This window comes from Balaenoptera borealis (assembly GCF_965194805.1).
Source record: "Balaenoptera borealis genome assembly, chromosome: 10".
Lineage (NCBI taxonomy): Eukaryota > Metazoa > Chordata > Mammalia > Artiodactyla > Balaenopteridae > Balaenoptera > Balaenoptera borealis.
In genome coordinates, this window is record NC_138874.1 from 79,916,233 (window position 1) to 79,933,129 (window position 16,897).

At 47.1% G+C, this 16,897-nt stretch overlaps 1 protein-coding gene and 1 long non-coding RNA gene across 14 annotated transcripts in view; one reads left to right on the plus strand and one right to left on the minus strand.

The window, feature by feature from the left end:
* Positions 1-13,673, minus strand: part of SGMS1 (sphingomyelin synthase 1) — a 294,748-nt gene extending 281,075 nt beyond the window's left edge. For 12 of the 13 annotated variants that reach the window (XM_082339549.1, XM_082339540.1, XM_082339541.1 and 9 more), the window contains exon 1: positions 13,425-13,673. The gene's annotated coding sequence lies outside the window, so the exon portion shown is untranslated. Of the gene's footprint in view, positions 1-13,339; positions 13,361-13,424 lie in introns of those variants that run through there. The other variant, XM_082339555.1, reaches the window with a different exon arrangement.
* A 153-nt stretch (positions 13,674-13,826) lies between these two features.
* Positions 13,827-16,008, plus strand: LOC309636222. The gene is made up of 2 exons (XR_014249315.1): positions 13,827-15,165; positions 15,720-16,008. It is a non-coding gene; the product is annotated as an uncharacterized lncRNA (long non-coding RNA).
* The last annotated feature ends 889 nt before the right edge of the window (positions 16,009-16,897 follow it).

Sequence of the window (16,897 nt, forward strand, 5' to 3'; positions counted from 1 at the left end):
TCAAGTGAACGGTCAACACGCTGGCCAGGGAGCAGAAGGGAAACTGGAGACTATCCCCTCCCTCTCAGACGGAAATCCTCTGCTCCCACCTCCCAAGGTCACCTCCGCAACTGGGAAGGTGCTCTGCACCTCCGCAGGCACGTACCAAAGGCCTTCGGAAGGACAACACTGCGACGTAGTGCTTACTATCCCCATTTCACACGAGAGAAAGCCAGTGGCCCAAAAGCATGGCCACACGTGTCCCCACTTGCTCTCTCGGTCTCAGGTGACCAGAGCAGCCTGGCTCGGGCTGAAGGCCATGGATCACCCCACGCAGGTGTTTCTCTCACGACACCCTTTTGATCCCAGCACGCCGCCCATCGGGCCGTCCTCTCCTCTTCCACCCACCCAGCCCGACCCTCTCCCTCCTGATTTCCTTGGGAGCAATGAACTCCTCCCTTCTGGCCTCAGGCCGATGGGCACCCCACCCCCTTTTCAGACTTCTGCCCAAACCCTCAGCCTGTGTTTGCTGGAAGCGTAAAAGCGGCTCCCTTCCCCCCAGCTGCTCTTCCTCTTCCCTTTGTGATGTCCCCAGCCTCCGCTCCTGCCCTCACAGCTGGAGGGGGGATCCCCTTCAGCCGCCCCTCCCCCGCTCCTTCGGGGATGGTTTCTTGAGCTCTCTCTCCGCCTCTCTGCTCCCGGGACCTTTCCTCCCAGCCCTAACCTTCAACTGACCTGTGACTCTTGGGAGCTCCGTCCGGAACCTGAGCATTACCCGCTCTCCTGGCTTACCCACGCCGCCACCCCACCGCACAACCTCAGGCTGATCACCTCTTACGATCTGTCCTTCTATCACACGTCCTAACATCCTTCACGGATTCACACAGTATGCCTGTGACTAAAACACTGAACAGCCCACACTGTGCACCTGTAATAGAGACAGGCTGCCAGGAGGGGCATCAATCACAAGCTGGAAAATACCACAGTGAAGAATCAACCGCTTACTGCTGTTTCTAGAAAGTGGTTTGGACGTGCAACTAACAGGATTGGGGAAGGCGGTTCTGAAATAAGATTCTTTTTTATTAACAGGAGAATAAACGACTGATGAAATGGAGTTCATGAGCCCCTCTTTTCAGGTGTCCCCTGGTCACAGGACTCACAGATGTGGGGACCAGGTGACTATGCGCCAACTAATCCAAACTCTCCACTTACAGATAAGGAAGCCGGGGCCCAAGTTTGCCAAGGTCACAGTGTTGGCACTATGCCTTAGCTTGCATGGTATTTGCAAGGGTATTAAGGAAAGGAGGGGGAAGAGAGAAGGGGAGGGAAGAGGGAAGAAGGAAAGTGAGAAGTGCAAACCACTGAAAACAAAACTGAAAGTGGAATTTAGCACTTTGCCAAAAATTAAGGGCAAATAAAACCTTGCTTTTAATAAAGAGTCTTTCTTTTAAAAGCTGATGTACCTTAAAGATAGAAAGGCATTAATCTTCTGCAGGTTTTACATTCCTAGGAAACAGCGAAAAATTAGCCACAGTTGTCAAAGACAAAAAAAGTAAACTAGAATGTGCCCCTCTGACCTCCTAAGTGGTTCTGAAGGGCACTTCCAGCTCTGGATTCTTACAGCGCCCATGTGCCCAGACTCCCCTCTGCGGTCAGAATTCTCTCACTCAAAATGGAAATCCCAAAAACAAAAGAAAGAAGGAAACAAAACCGGAATACACCAGTTCCAGTTCCATCTGTGCTACCCTCTGGTGTTAGTCACCTTCTCACGTGCGCTGTCACACAGGGAACCAGGAGCAGGCCACCTCTCTGTCCAGCCCTCCCGCCCCACCCCAGGGTGCTGGGTGTGCAGCTGCCATACTGCACCCACTAGTTGGTCATGACATTTATCCGTGGACATGTCTGTCTCCCCCACTAACCCCTCAGGAACCCAGACCCCATCTCACTCATCCCTATATCTCCAGGCCTAACAGGGGTCTGGCCCATAACAGACCCTCACCCTGTGTTCACCCCCTGCCGCTGTAAACCCCTGGCTGAGAAGGTCTGGTGTATATGCTCAGGGCTGTCTGCCCTCCCCAGTCTTCCCTTGGCCCTCCCCCATTCTCTCTGCCCTGCCACGTCCCCTCACCAAGCACACAAGCTAATCCCGGCTACTGGGGTCACAGGAGAGCCGCGACAACCGGCACAGGGAAAATCTGGAATGTTTCTTCCCAGATACAATTGACTTGTAATCCTAAGGTAATCCTAAGTCCCCATTTCCTACAAAACCTTTCAATTCTAAAAATTTCTAATTCCTCAGTTTTATGTGTAACATTCTTCAGATGGGGGCAGTGCAGTCTCAATTGCACAACAGAAAACTTTGGCTGGAGTAACAGTGGACCGCACTTGGTGAGGGCTTCCTGTGTGTGAGGCTGTGTTAAATTTGGACACATGGTAGCTATTTTACCTCCCAACAGCTAGAGACAGGTACACAGTCCTTCTTCTGCTTTTCTTTTCTTTGTTTTTTTTAAGTGTTCTTACAAACAGATAGTTTTCTACTACAATTAGCCCAGTCAAATAAGATTATCTTCTGTCTCTCTACTGTCAGGCTATGTATCTTCATACACTTTTAATTTCTCTGTGCCTAAATTTTCCCACAGGGTTAAACAGTGGACACAAAGCCTTTTTTGTGCCTATGGCAGGGAGTGGGGAAAGTGGAAAATAGCAAAATAAAAACAAATCAGGTGGGACCTCCCTGGTGGCTCCGTGGTTAAGAATCCACCTGCCAGTGCAGGGGACATGGGTTCGAGCCCTGGTCCGGGAAGATCCCACATGCCGCGGAGCAACTAAGCCCGTGCGCCACAACTACTGAAGCCCGCGTGCCTAGAGCTCATGCTCTGCAACAAGAGAAGCCACCGCAATGAGAAGCCCACACACCGCAACAAAGAGTAGCCCCCGCTCAACGCAATTAGAGAAAGCCTGCGCACAGGAACAAAGACCTAACGCAGCCATAAATAAATAAATTTATAAACAAAAACAAAATCAGGTCATCTTCCTAAGGCGGGATGCATTTGATGGCAGTTCATGCTTCTAGTAAATCTTGACTTGCATTTCCAAATTTTCTCTCCACCCCAGGTTATCATCCATCTAACCCAGGTCACAAACACCGGCAAGGACAGAAAGCAATTTCTGCGCTGCCCTGACTCAGACATCCCTCTGCTGGCATAGATAAACAGGACTGTGTGAGTTCAGTTTTTATTCCATGAGGGGGACAGTATTTAAAATTTCTCAATCTGAAATCATCTCACCTGACTGTAACTGAAGTAGGAGTCGCTGGCTCTTCACTGACGTGAGTATTGCTTATGGAAGTGGTTCTCAAAGAGGGGTCCCAGGCCAGCAGAATCAGCATCATCTTGTCCTGGGACTTGTAAACTACTAGGTCCCACCCCAAGCTACTTGCCTCAAAAACTCTGGTGGGGATGGGCCCAGCACAGGGTGTTTTAACAAGACTCCAGGTGATTCTAATATCTGTTGAAATTTGAGAACTATCAAGTAGGCTGAGAAACCTCCAAGGTCATGGGAATGCCCTGCTGGGCTAACGTGTGCTTCACAATTCTAGGTAATTACAATGGCGCCCCACCAAGAGCACTTACTCTGGTAATTTCTGTCAACTGGCAAAGGCCCCAAACACTAAACTCTTTCAGGGCCCTCCTACTTTGTTGGGCAAATTACTCGTGCCCCACTCTCCTCATCTCTAAAAAGGGATAATAATAACATGCCTCTTACAGGACTGTCCGAAAGGGAAAAGGCCGAAAGGGAAAAGGCTTTGACAGTGTCTGGCATGTGGTTCATCCTCAACAAGTATGAATCCCTATGATTACTACACCTTTGCCAAAAGGTCTAATCAGAACTAGGAATACAGCAAAACAAAACCTGCTTCCTGCATGCTGATGTGAAAATTAATAAAGGGAAACCGCACTAAAATGGAGTCAGAAGGCCTGAAGGGGGGGCACTCATGCAGTACCACTGGATATTAATTTCAGGAAGAATTGTCAATTACACACCCTAACAGAAGAAGCATCAATGGGAAAGAATCACCAATTACAGGCCCCAACAGGAAAAGATGTACACTGCATCTCCCACAAGAAATCGACTACCCCAGCAACTCAGCCAATGAGAAACCATCATCACCCTCAACCCTCACCTTTTTCCAATGGACTTTCCTTCAAAACAACCCTTTCCAACTTCCTCCTTTTTCTCTATAAAATAACATTACTCTCCTTTGTTTGTTGGGCTTGCCTATGATTTTTGCCATTACTTGTCCTGAATTGTAATTCTCTGCTATTCCCAAATAAACCGACTTTTGCCAGTAAAATAACCATAATTTTTAAGGTCAACACTAGCCACCTGACGGAGGACATTCAGGACCAAGAAACAGCACCTGGCTTCATTGTCTGTCAAGCATTTACTTGCTCAGTCTACAACTGAGCGCCCGCCCACCACATGCCCGGCAACCTGAAGAAAAAGAATTCTCTCTCCAGTACTGTGCCTCTGACAGTCTTTCTGGACATCCAACAACTCTGGGGCATAAGGCCTCAAATACCTCATGGGAGATAACGGGAGCAACGCAATTAATATTAACAAAAGTAGTCATAAGAACAGCTAACATTTATATTGTGATTACCTTGTGCCATGAACTAAGCATGTGACAAAGGTTAACTTACAGTCCTCAACCTCTGAGGTACCTGCTGTTATGAGACCCACCAATGAGGATTAGGGAAACTGAGGCACATAAGGTCTACATAACTTCTCTAAGGTCCTACAGCTCCTAAATGGTAAGGCCAAGACCTGAACTCAGGAACAGTGCTCTTAACCGCTATATTATATGACAGAGAGCTATTAGTTACCTAGGTATCTACTAGCCACTTGTTGTCACTGTTTCCAAAGCAATGATTTTTAAGACACTTAAATTTAGGCACACAATCCACTGTCATGGAGTTCAATACTAGGCTCCCAAAGCCCTGGACAGAAATGCTAATTATACTTGGTTTCTCAGGCCCCTTCACTCCCCCGTAATCTAATTCTACTGAAGTCAAGTCAAAGTCTCACAGACTGGACAGCTACATGTGACAGAATGAAATTAGAACATACTCTAACACCATATACAAAAATAAACTCAAAATGGATTTAAGACCTAAATGTGAGACCAGAGACTATAAAACTTCTAGAGGAGAACATAGGCAAAACACTCTTTGGCATATATCGCAGCAATATATTTTTGGATCTGTCTCCTAGAATAATGGAAATAAAACAAAAATAAACAAATGGGGCCTAATTAAGCTTAAAAGCTTTTGCACAGCAAAGGAAACCATAAACAAAATGAAAAGACCACCTATGGACTAGGAGAAAAATATTTGCAAAGGATGCTACCAACAAGGGATTAATTTCCAAAATATACAAACAGCTCATACGGCTTAATATCAAAAAACAAACAACCCTATCAAAAAATGTGCAGAAAACAAAAGAGGCTGCGATAGTGAGAGGCCCGCGCACTGCGATGAAGAGTAGCCCCCGCTCGCCGCAACTAGAGAAAGCCCTCGCACAGAAACGAAGACCCAACACAGCCAAAAATAAATAAATAAATAAAAAATTAAAAAAAAAAAAATGTGCAGAAGACCTAAAGAGACTTTTCTGCCAAGAAGACATACAGACATACAAGCACATGAAAAGATGCTCAATATCGCTAATTATTAAAGAAATGCAAATCAAAACTACAATGAGGTATGACCTCACACCAGTCAGAACAGTCATCATTAAAAAGTCCACAAATAATAAATGCTGGAGAGGGTGGGGAGAAAAGTGAAACCTCCTACACTGTTGGCGGGAATATAAATTGGTACAGCCACTATGGAAAACAGTATGGAGGTTCCTTAAAAAACTAAATATAGGGCTTTCCTGGTGGCGCAGTGGTTAAGAATCCGCCTGCCAATGCAGGGGACACGGGTTCGAGCCCTGGTCTGGGAAGATCCCACATGCCGCGGAGCAACTAAGCCTGTGCGCCACAACTACAGAGCCTGTGCTCTAGAGCCTGTGAGCCACAACTACTGAGTCCGCCTGCTACAACTACCAAAGCCCATGCGCCTAGAGCCCGTGCTCCGCAACAAGAGAAGCCACTGCAATGAGAAGCCCGTGCACCGCAACAAAGGGTAGCCCCCGCTCGCCACAGCTAGAGAAAGCTGGCACGCAGCAACAAAGACCCAACACAGCCAAAAATAAATAAATTTATTTAAAAAAAAAAACTAAATATAAAGTTACCATATGGTCCAGCAACCCCACTCCTGGGCACATCCGGAGAAAACTCTAATTCGAAAAGATACATGCACCCCAATGTTCACTGCAGCACTATTCACAATAGCTAAGACATGGAAGCAGCCTAAATGTCCACTGACAGATGAATGGGTAAAGAAAATGGGATATGTGTGTATATATATATATATATATATATATATATATATATATATATATATATATATATATAATGGAATATTAGCCATAAAAAAAAGAATGAAATGCCATTTGTAGCAACATGGATGCACCTAGAGATTATCATACTAAGTGAAGTAAGTCAGACAAAGACAATTATCATATAACATCATTTATAAGTGGAATCTTAAAAAATGATACAAATGAACTTATTTACAAAACAGAAATAGACTCACAGACATAGAAAACAAACTTACGGTTACCAGAGGGGATAGCAGTGGGGGGCGGGAGAGGGGGAGATAAATTAGGAGTTTGGGATTAACATATAAACACTACTATATATAAAGTAGGTAAACAACAAGGATCTTCTGTATAACACAGGGAACTATATTCAGTATATTGTAATAACATAATGGAAAACAATCTGAAAAAATATATATATACATATGTATGTATAACTGAATCACTGTGCTGTACACTTGAAACTAACACAACATGATAGATTAACTATACTTCAATTAAAAGAAAAAAAAACTCTCACAGAACAGCATTTCTCCCTACTCATAACTCCCCTGGTACCACACCACTTAACCTTAATTATAAGCCATCTGTCACATAGAGTTCTCTGTTTCTTATATATTGGTCTTTTTCTTCCCTACTGGACTGTAACATTCTTTGGAAGTATCCATACTTTCTGTGAAACCCCACAAAATTAGATAGAAGCATGGACTTACATGTATAGAATTGGAGAGTGTTACACAGTTAATTGGTTGGCTTATTCACTTTGCTTTTCTGACACTTCTTTGTTTATCAATCCCTAAGAAGTAGAATAAAAGTATGAAGTTTTTGCTATTGAAAGACAGCATTAGGGGAGGTGTTACACCAACATTTACTGAGCAGCAAATGTTTCAAGATTTGTACTCCTGCCTCTCCTACATTATCTCATTTAAAGGCCTCAGCAGCTCAGCAGCCTTGTAGAGGAGGCTGCTGGGATCTAGCTTGAGGAAGGAGGAACCTGGGGCCACCAAAGGTGAGAACTTGCCCAGTGTCACTCAAGGTCAGTGAATGGAGAACAGAGATTGAAACATCTGTCCCCCAAGCCCCTACACTCTGCCTTCCTCTAAGGTTCAGACTAAAAAGCCCAAGCTCAAATTCTCCTCGAAACAACACATTACTTTTGTAAAAAATGTTGTGACAGAGAAAATTTTAAACTCTATTATATGTCATTAAAAAAAGATGGGGCAACCATGTTCATGGATAGAATTACAACATTAAGAAGGAAGAAGTGTCAATTCTCCCCCATGTTAGACTATACATTCAATGCAGTGCCAATCACATTTCCAAGACTTTGTTGAGAATTTGACAAGCATCCCAAAATGTATATGGAAGAAAAAAGATCCACAAATAACTAAGTTCTGAAAAAGAAGAGCAAAGAAGGGGCTCACCCTGCCATATAAGACACACTGCAGAGCTATAATAATAAAAATAATTTGGCACAGAAATAGACAGATGACTGGGACAGAATAGAGAATTTAAACCCTGTGAGGAATCTCAAAATCTGAAAATGCAAACTAACCAATTTGTAGCAGAAAGCAGACCAGTGGTTGCCTGGGCCTGGGGACAAAGGGAGGGATGGAAGACAAAGGGGAAGTTTTAGGGTGAGGGAAATGCTCTGGATCTTGACTGTGTGGTTTCACAAGTATGCACATCTGTCAAAATTCATTAGATTGTACATTTTAAATGTACAGGTGAAGTTTACCATACATAAATTATAACTCAATAAAGTAGAAAAAAATAGACTCGTGCATGTGGGAACCTGATGTATGATAGAGGTGGCTCCACATTCATCCCGAAAATACTAGAAAAAAAATACACTGGTTAATGATTTTGGGAAAACTGGCTCACAAAATGGAAAGGAAAAAATAACACCAGATTCCTTCCATATACTGTGTATTAAGACGAACCTCAAACAGATTACAGCCCTCACTGTGAAAGGTAAAAGCAGGAAGTTGACAGAAGAAAATATAGAATATATTTGTAATCTTGGGGTAAGGAAGAACATCTTAAGATTCCTAATGTACAAAAGGCAAAAATTAATGGCACTGGGCTATATCAAAATTTTAAATTTCTGAAAGTTACCACTGATAAAGTTAATAGATAGCAGAATGAGATTAATATCTAGGATATTTAAGACATCTGCAAAGCAATACATTAGAAAAACAGACTAAAGCCAGTCAAAGAAATGGTAATAGCTAACAAATATATTAAAAGATGCTCAAATTCATTAAGAAATTACGTAAGTTCACATTAAAACAATAAGAAGCCATCAAATACTGGTAAAATTAGAAAGACGGTTAATATCAACCACTAAGGAGGATGTGGTGAATTAGGAGCCCCTCATGCACTGCTGTGAGAGTGTCAACCAGTCCAGCAACACTGGAGACTAATTTGGCAGTATTTAATAAGAACAGGTGTGTCTGTTCTCTTTTACCCAGCCCTCCCACTCTTGGGTAGATACCCTTAGAGCAGTGCTCCTCAAACTTTCCTATGCACCAGAGTCTCCAGGCTGGATTTCCTAAAACACAAATTGATGGGGTCTGCCCCAGGGTTCCTGATTCAGGAGGTCTAGGTTAGGTCCCGAGCACCTACAAGTCTAACAGTTCCCAGGTGAGGTTGATGCTGCTCGGTATGGACCACTGTAAGAACCACTACCCTAGAGAGATACTCACAGGCATCATTAAGAGATGCCGCAGGATATTCCTTCATCACAGCTTTGCTCATGGTAGCAGGAGTGGAGGTGACCTAAGTGTGCATCATTAGAAAAATGGGTAAGTGAAACTAGTGGGTACGTAGCAGGCCAGCCGTAAAAAGCAGCAGTCATAGCAATGCACTGGATAAACCTATACTAACATAGATCTCTCAAATAAAATGTTGAATGAAATTCTTTTGACTTTTATGAATGTCTGAAAATTTCCCTAACAAAAAGTTTTAATATTGAATGGAAAAGCAACCGAATGAAAACATAGCAGCACAGCACTACTTACCTGAACTGAAAACATGCACACAAGAACACAACATCTTTAACAAGGATAGAGACATACCCAAGAACATCCAACACAAGAGAGGAAGCTCGTCTGACGGAGAGGGGAATGAGAGTGGGAAAGAAGGAAAAAACAAAACAAGAAAGGGGCTTTGCACGGGGAGATCTTATGCCAAAAACTGAAGCATGTTAACTCAACCCTCAGCACCAGGAAGTCTCAAAGGTGAAAACTACCTCACCTATATTTACACACAATGGTTGCTTCAGTGAAAGCCCCCAGAAGCTTTGCAGGCTAAGAGGGCAGATCACCTTGCCACGAGAGAGGGAAGGGGAATCTTCCTGAAATACAAGCTTGGGGTGATTTCAGGCCCCCAGAATTCAACCTGCGACTGAGCCCTGGACTTTCCCTGTGTGACATATTAGTATTTAAAAAGAAGCTGGGATGCTTAGCTTTTGGCAAAGGGTGTATGTGTCTACGTCTGTGTCTGTGTCTCTTGTCAGAGTGTGTGTGCACGTGTGGGTCTGCGGATTTGTGTGTGGCTATGTGTGTGTGTGGTGTGTTTATCTGTGGAGGGAAAGAGGACTAGGGAGGGGAGCAGAGCACTCCAGCACAGACCAAGCCATACCTGTTGATCAGCCATTCGATTCTGTTTTACTGAAACCAGAAGTCACAGTCACAAAACCAAGCCACCTTCCTGGCCCCACCCACCCTTCTCTTCCCTTTTCTTCACCCTCTCCTCCCCGACATCCAGCGCTGCTTCCTAACTGCCACATCTAAATATGCTCCTCTGGTGACTGGGTAGCTAGCTTATTAAAGTGACACACTTTACAGACAAAATTCTTGGGATGTGGTAGGAGACGATAAATGACCATTTATGTTCCTGACCAAGAGCCTTAACAGAAAAGTCCAAAATCTTTAAGACCAGGTATGCCTTACCAGTTCTTCCAGAAGAGACTGCTGTGGTTACACCTACCATCCAAAAAAGTCAAAGAGAGAGCCAACTACAATCTGTCATGCCCCCCACAAGGTCACGCTGGCCACAGCTTTTTAGGACCATCGAACAGTTTATCATATGAAGTGGTGGAAAAGTGTACGGGACGATGAAAAAAGAAAGGTCAGCACTAGTAGAATTTATGTGAGAAAATGCAGCAGCTTTCAGAAAGCAAGCTTCTGGCAGCAGCTTTAAGTAAGCAAGCCCACGCCAGGAAAGTATGTCTTTAGTGGAAGAAGAAAGAGCTTAACAACTGGAGGAAGGCACAGAATAGCAAAGGTAAAATGCAGAATGAGCTGGACAAACACTCAGGCCTCCCTCAAAGACGGGCCAGGTTATCCCCCTGTGCAAACAAGCCAGAATTTTTATTCCCAAAACACTGTTTTGTCTCTTCTACAGCAGCACTTTTCATTGGAAGATAAAGGCTTAGGAATTCTACAGTTTTCCTGAAATGTTCTGTATAAAATGAAGCTTTGTTAAAAAAAAAAAAAGCATATTTGATATGCAGCCGGAGCACTTTTTAATTTAAAAAATGTATAATGGTTATATGTAGGAGTCTTCTAGGTTTTCATGAGATATGTTAGCAAAACAAGCTTATGTTTTTTCAGTTGACATGCAGGATCTGTCACAATTTGAAAATTAAGGGACTTAACCAGGAAAAAAGTAAAAGGGTTGAGGCTTCAAGCTAAAGTTCAATGTCTAAGGTCAACATAGGCAATTTTGACGTATGAAAACATACAAAGTTCTTTAAACGTCGAAACTTACCAACAAGCTTCTAATACGAAAAATTCTTTAAATTTCCGCTGAATGAGTATCTACAAGTTAGGCACTGCTCAAGATGCTAGAGATCCTCCAATGAATAAGACAGTGCTTTAATAACTGTGTCCCTTTAATGTCATTTATCCATCCCTTGAATTAATTTTTAATGCTCTCTGATGTTTGAAATAGCTCACTACCAGCAATGAAAAGCTGCAGAAATACATCTTACTATTTTACTAAAAATGTAAATTTCTAACCTCTGAAGCAGAAATAGAAGGAAAAGACTTTCTCTGCTTTGCATATTGCTATCATTTTCTGCACATTAACTAATTACTTAAACTGTGCGTGGTGGCAGCTGCCACTTCCTGCTATCCAACGGGTCACAGAACTGGAGAGATTCAAAAACATGCTAGATAGTTTAAGAGAGATAGGGAAGGAACCCAAAAAACCAGGGCCTACTGCCATAAACAGAAAGCAAGATAAGGAAAGTGAGCTGCTCTCGGCAGGAGAGTCTCCTGGAGATTCCCCTGAAGCTGCTGCCGCTTGCTCGCTGGCTTGCTGGCTTGCTTGGCCAAGGTACGGCTTCAGGGCTGGAAGTCTGCCACCTGCTGAATCACCAAACATCCCTGGGCTTCCCTTGGAGCGCTGACCAGACGGGGACCCATCCCCCGCCAGGCTTCTCCCGTGAACACCTTCCTCCCCGAACCAATGAAACGCCTAGCCCTCTCCCCTTCCGCACAAGCCAAAACAGCCAACCAACCTCGTTATGCCTGGGCAGCCCTAGGCAACTCCCATCGCGTCGCTACGTCACCAGTCCCACTCCTCTCTTTCTGCCCACTCGGTTCCCCCCCCCCCGAATGTTCAACCCCCAGTGCCAGGAAGCGTGGGGAGTTCACAGCACACCATGACGGGCACTTGCCACTTCCACACCCAGGCAGCCAACCCCAAACACCCCCAAGTCCGCAAGCAAAATAACCTGTCCAAACAGCTCTAAAGGTCCAGCAAGGTAAATGTCAAGGGAGCTGGAATAGTAAGCAGGCCCCATAACATAGAAAATAAACTTCCCTTTCAGAAAGCAGCCTTCACTCTTGGTTTCGTAAGTGTGTACTGCTGAAGTCGGTACTGTCTGAAGGTAAAAAGAAACATCTGAGGAGAACCTACATGGGTTCTCTTCACTCCCTCCGGCCCTGGCAACCCTCACCCGGATTTTTACTTGAGACTCCCAAGAGGGAAACAAGCTTTAACCAGAACGCGCCAGTCTGAATCCGTTAGCTAGACCAGGACACCCTACCCGGTCCACCAGAAGAAGCAGAAAGCCCGAGTCTGGGTTAAGAAGGTGGGAGAAACAGCCGCTGCTGTCGCTGCTCTGCCCTTGACACGTCGCCTCGGAACCGCGGAGACCCCTCACTCACGTGAAGGGCCGCGTCCTGGAGAGAATGTCCAGCTCCAGGCTGCGCTGATGACTCCTCCAGGCCTTACCTGTATACACGCTCACCCGGGGGCGGGGGGGGGGGCCGCCCCGCGGGGTGTCGGAGCCACCCCCAACCTGGAGGCTGTTCAGCGGCCTGCGGAGGGGGGCTCGCCCCGCAGGGAAAGGGCTCCCACCTGTTATGTTGTCCGGGGACATCGAAGCGGGGTGGGGAGGGTACCCGAAACCCAGGGCGCCTGGCCGGCTGCGATCGGACCCAGAGGTACCAACTGTCACGCCGCCACCCGGGCGGTGGGGGTAGGGCCGTGATTTGGGGTCGGACCCTGCGGGTCTCCGGACCCCCGCCGCGCCACTGCCCGAAGGCTACTCGTCTCGCGGTTCTTCGGCCCCGCCACCGTCTGCTCGCCCCAAACCGGCAGTAGGCAGCCTTCCAGCCCGCACGCAAGACCTCTGAAAAGGTGCCCACTGACGCCTCCGCCTTTCTCCCTGCCTCAACTTGGTCCGGGAGCCCCGCGGGCTGCCCGCCCGCTCGGAGCCCCGAGCCCGGCCGCGGGACACCCCCCCCCCCGCGCCCACCCCTCCCCTGGCGCGGTGGCGCGGGGGGAGTGCCCGTCAGGTACGCGCGAGGCAAGGCGCTGGCTGCGCTCACGCCCCCTCGCCCCGGGGCTGCCCGCACACCTTTCCCAGCGTCAGGCCAAGCCCGGGAGGGGGATGTCCGATCGGCCCCCGGCGACCGGCTCTCTCCCGCCGCCCCACGACTCACTTGCACCGGAGTCGCGGCAGCCGCCGGAATTCCGCTCGCCGAGCCCTCCGCCGCGGAATGAAATCCGGGGCAGGGCAGAGTTGGGGCTCCGCACCCAGATCGCGCTGTCAGGCCGGCTCGCCGGTCGCAAGAGGAGAGCAGCCTTCCCTGGCCGGCCCTTCCCGCTCCCGTCCTGGCCCCCGCCGCCGCCGCCGCCGCTGCCCCGGCCGCTGCCTAGCTGATGCGAACGCTTCCGACTTGCCACAGCTAGCCTACCGGGCTGCGGAGCATGCCCAGTCCGCTGCACGAGCCGGCCCAGCTACCCGCGCGACGCAAATCCGCTCCTCCGGGTGTTCGCTGTGGCCAGGAGGGCGGGGCAGGAGGGCGGGGTCTGCGGGGAGCTCATCCCAGGACCCAGCGGGACCCGAGCCAGACTGCGCACCTAGGGGCTGGTGAGGCTTTGCCCTCTGTTATTTTACTTTCAAGTAATTGGAAGCTCGGGAGGCGGACGTGTTCCCCAACGACGAGAAAGGCCCAGCTTGCACATTTTTAGGGGGCCGTTTAGTCAGGCAGGACGGGAGACGAGTTTTACGGTCGGGGGCAGTATACCATTTGGGGCAGAGCCGGAGAGTTGAAGAGCTAGAGCTGGTCAGAACAGAGAACGCAAACTCGGCCTTCCGGAGACCCGGCCCGCGGGCACGAGTTGGCGAGCTACCCGAGTCTCTTCCCCACCGAGCCTAGGAGTGCAGCACTTGGAATTAACTCGAAATTGATCATTTTTTTAAACTAAAAAATTTTTTTAATAAAAAAAAATGTAGAAAGGGCCGACCGCAGCCTCTACAGCCCATTTTCAAATCTCTATGCACAGACTCTCACTCCAGAAACAATGAGTCAGGGCGAGTAAGGCCCGAATAGCTCCAGTCTGATAGGGAGAGGCTCAGGCCGCTACAGGGCCGCCCCACCCCGACCCTTCCCGGCCCCACCTCCTGCCGGCCCCGCGGAGTTGCGGGAAAAACCTGGAGAGCGGGCGTGCCCGAGCCGGAGCACTGCGCATGCCCAGTGGCCCGACGTGGTGCAGGTCGCCCGAAGGAAGGTTTTTCTCGGCTCCCTGAGCGCGACCCCAGCGCCCGGGTTAGGTGGGGAGAACTGGCTTTCCGCTTCGGGGCCCTCCCTTTGTGTCCGTACCGTTCTGTACCCCGGTGGCGGAGAGGCAACCCGGGGCTGCGCGTCCCGCTGGGTCCGGGACTCGGCGAGCGGGGGAGGGGGCGTGCGGCGGCATCGCCGTGGCACGTGACTGTCCGTGGCGCTCCGGGCAGCCATCTTCCGCTCGGCCATCGGTCCGTGGGCGATCGGAACGGACCGGAGAGCTGGCGGGATGAGAGCAGAGAGGTGTGCTCCCCGTCACGCCCACCCGCCAGACTCCATATGCTCTGCACCTGCCTCCGCCCCGCCCGGGAGAGCGGGAATCGCGGCACTGGCCCCAGGTTTCTGAGAGGACAGGCTCCCGCGCGGGCTAAAAACAGCGGCTGCGAAATCGAGAGGGCAGTACTCCGGGGGCGGATGGCCTCTACTTTTCCCCAGAGGCGAAAGTTGGAGAAAGGGGTCCCCTTCCGTAAGGCAGTGACCGCTGCTCCAACTTCCTCCCTGTTCTAATCTATTCCGTGCAGAGACGTGGCGTGTTGGCAGGAACATTTGGACAGAGGCCGTCGCTCTTCCCTGAGATGTAATATCCCATGGCCACTGCTGGTGGACAGCTTGGATGGTGATGTTAATAGCGTTTATTGAGGTCCTGCCACGAACCACTTGGGGTCCCTGTGGTCTTAGGGCCAGATGGGTCACCATCACCCGAGAATTTGTTAGAAATGCAAAATGCCCTGCAGAATCGGAAACACTACTGGGGGAGAGGAGGGATCCTGCAACCTCAAACCCTCCACTGATTCTGCTGACCATTTTACTTATTTCAACCAAGCCTTAGGGCGGCTCACTTTATAAACGAGGCATCGAAATTTTACCCCAAAGCAGAGTGAAGACAGTGTGCCCCAGTGCGGGCTTTTTATCGCACCCTCCACTTTGGCTTTACTGGCTGCTTCACCCCTACGTCACTATACTGCTCTTCTCAGGGAGATTAAGAAAGTGCCTTTGTCACTTACGGCTTTAAAAATAACAACTGAAATTCAGTTCAACTACATATTCTGAGTGTACAGAGGGCAAAGCTCTTTGAGTCATTGTAGCCCTCCTGAGAATTTTCATCAGTTTACACCTAAGAAGTGCAAGAAAAGGCTTGCTTTCTCATGATGTAAATTTTTTCAAACTAAGGCAGCGCCAGAAAACTGCTGGCTGGTTTCTCTGAAGTGCTGTTTATGCAGAATGGCCAGACTTTGGACTTCCAGAAAAGGAGGTTCAAGTAAGAAGCTGGCGTAGACTTGCGTCAAGGGGTCTTTACTTTAAAATGCCCCACACCCGAAATGTAAAGCTGATCTGAATTTTGTAAAATATTAGCGGTTTTTGATTGTAAGTGGTTTTCTAGGGTGATAGTTGTAATGGTTTTTTTTTCCTAATTCTGTGTATGTTTGAAATGTTTCATAATAAAAGGCTTTCTAAATTGCTTTCCGTGAGTAATTTTACGACTGTATATAATATGACACATGGAAAAAAGCGAAATATAAAACTCCAATTTGTTCCAATTTCATAAAATTCAGAGAGAAAGAGCTATAATAAACTCAGTAAAAAAAATCTAAAAAGATACTGAAAGACAGTAAAAATAAATTCTGGGTGAAGTGATTTTAAGAAACACTATAGTTGACTCTCCTTGATATTCAATTTAGTCATGGTCCTTAAGTCACTACTGTTTGTAACCAAAAAAAAAATTTTTTTTTAAGAAAAATAAGTAATTGTCCTTCTCCATCCACCCAACTCTAAAGAATTTTACCAGTGTATTTTTCTGATCAAAATTTTAATAAGCATCATATTGCCTGGTTGTAAAATTTTAGGATTCTCAAGTACACAGAATATCATTAATTACATTGTTGTCAAGACAACTATGAAATAAAAGTGAAGCACCTCCAAGTCACAATCTGTCACTAAAATATGTTAAAAATAATATTAAGAGCAACTACAAGGGCAAGCAGTTCACTTGCCAGAACAGCTATTCTGAAGTAGGTGGTTTGGTTCCAGATGGATGATTCCTTCTACCATTAGAAGCTAACCCACCTGATCAAAAATGTAGTGGTTTTATCCAGTTGATAGTTGACCTGTAAGCAGCATCCATCACTCACCAAGCAATAGTCAAATAGCATTCAAGAAGCAAGGAGGCTTCTGTGTGTCCATGGCAATTTGTCTCAGTGGAAGAATCTAGAACCACAAAACCTGAGTAGCAGGAACAAGACCTTATGAGCCCTCTTAGCCCTTTAAACTCATCTGGCCAATCCACAATCCAGTTTCCAAACCAAGGTTGATCAGAAGCGCCAGCTTGCAGACAACAGGGCTGATTCCAA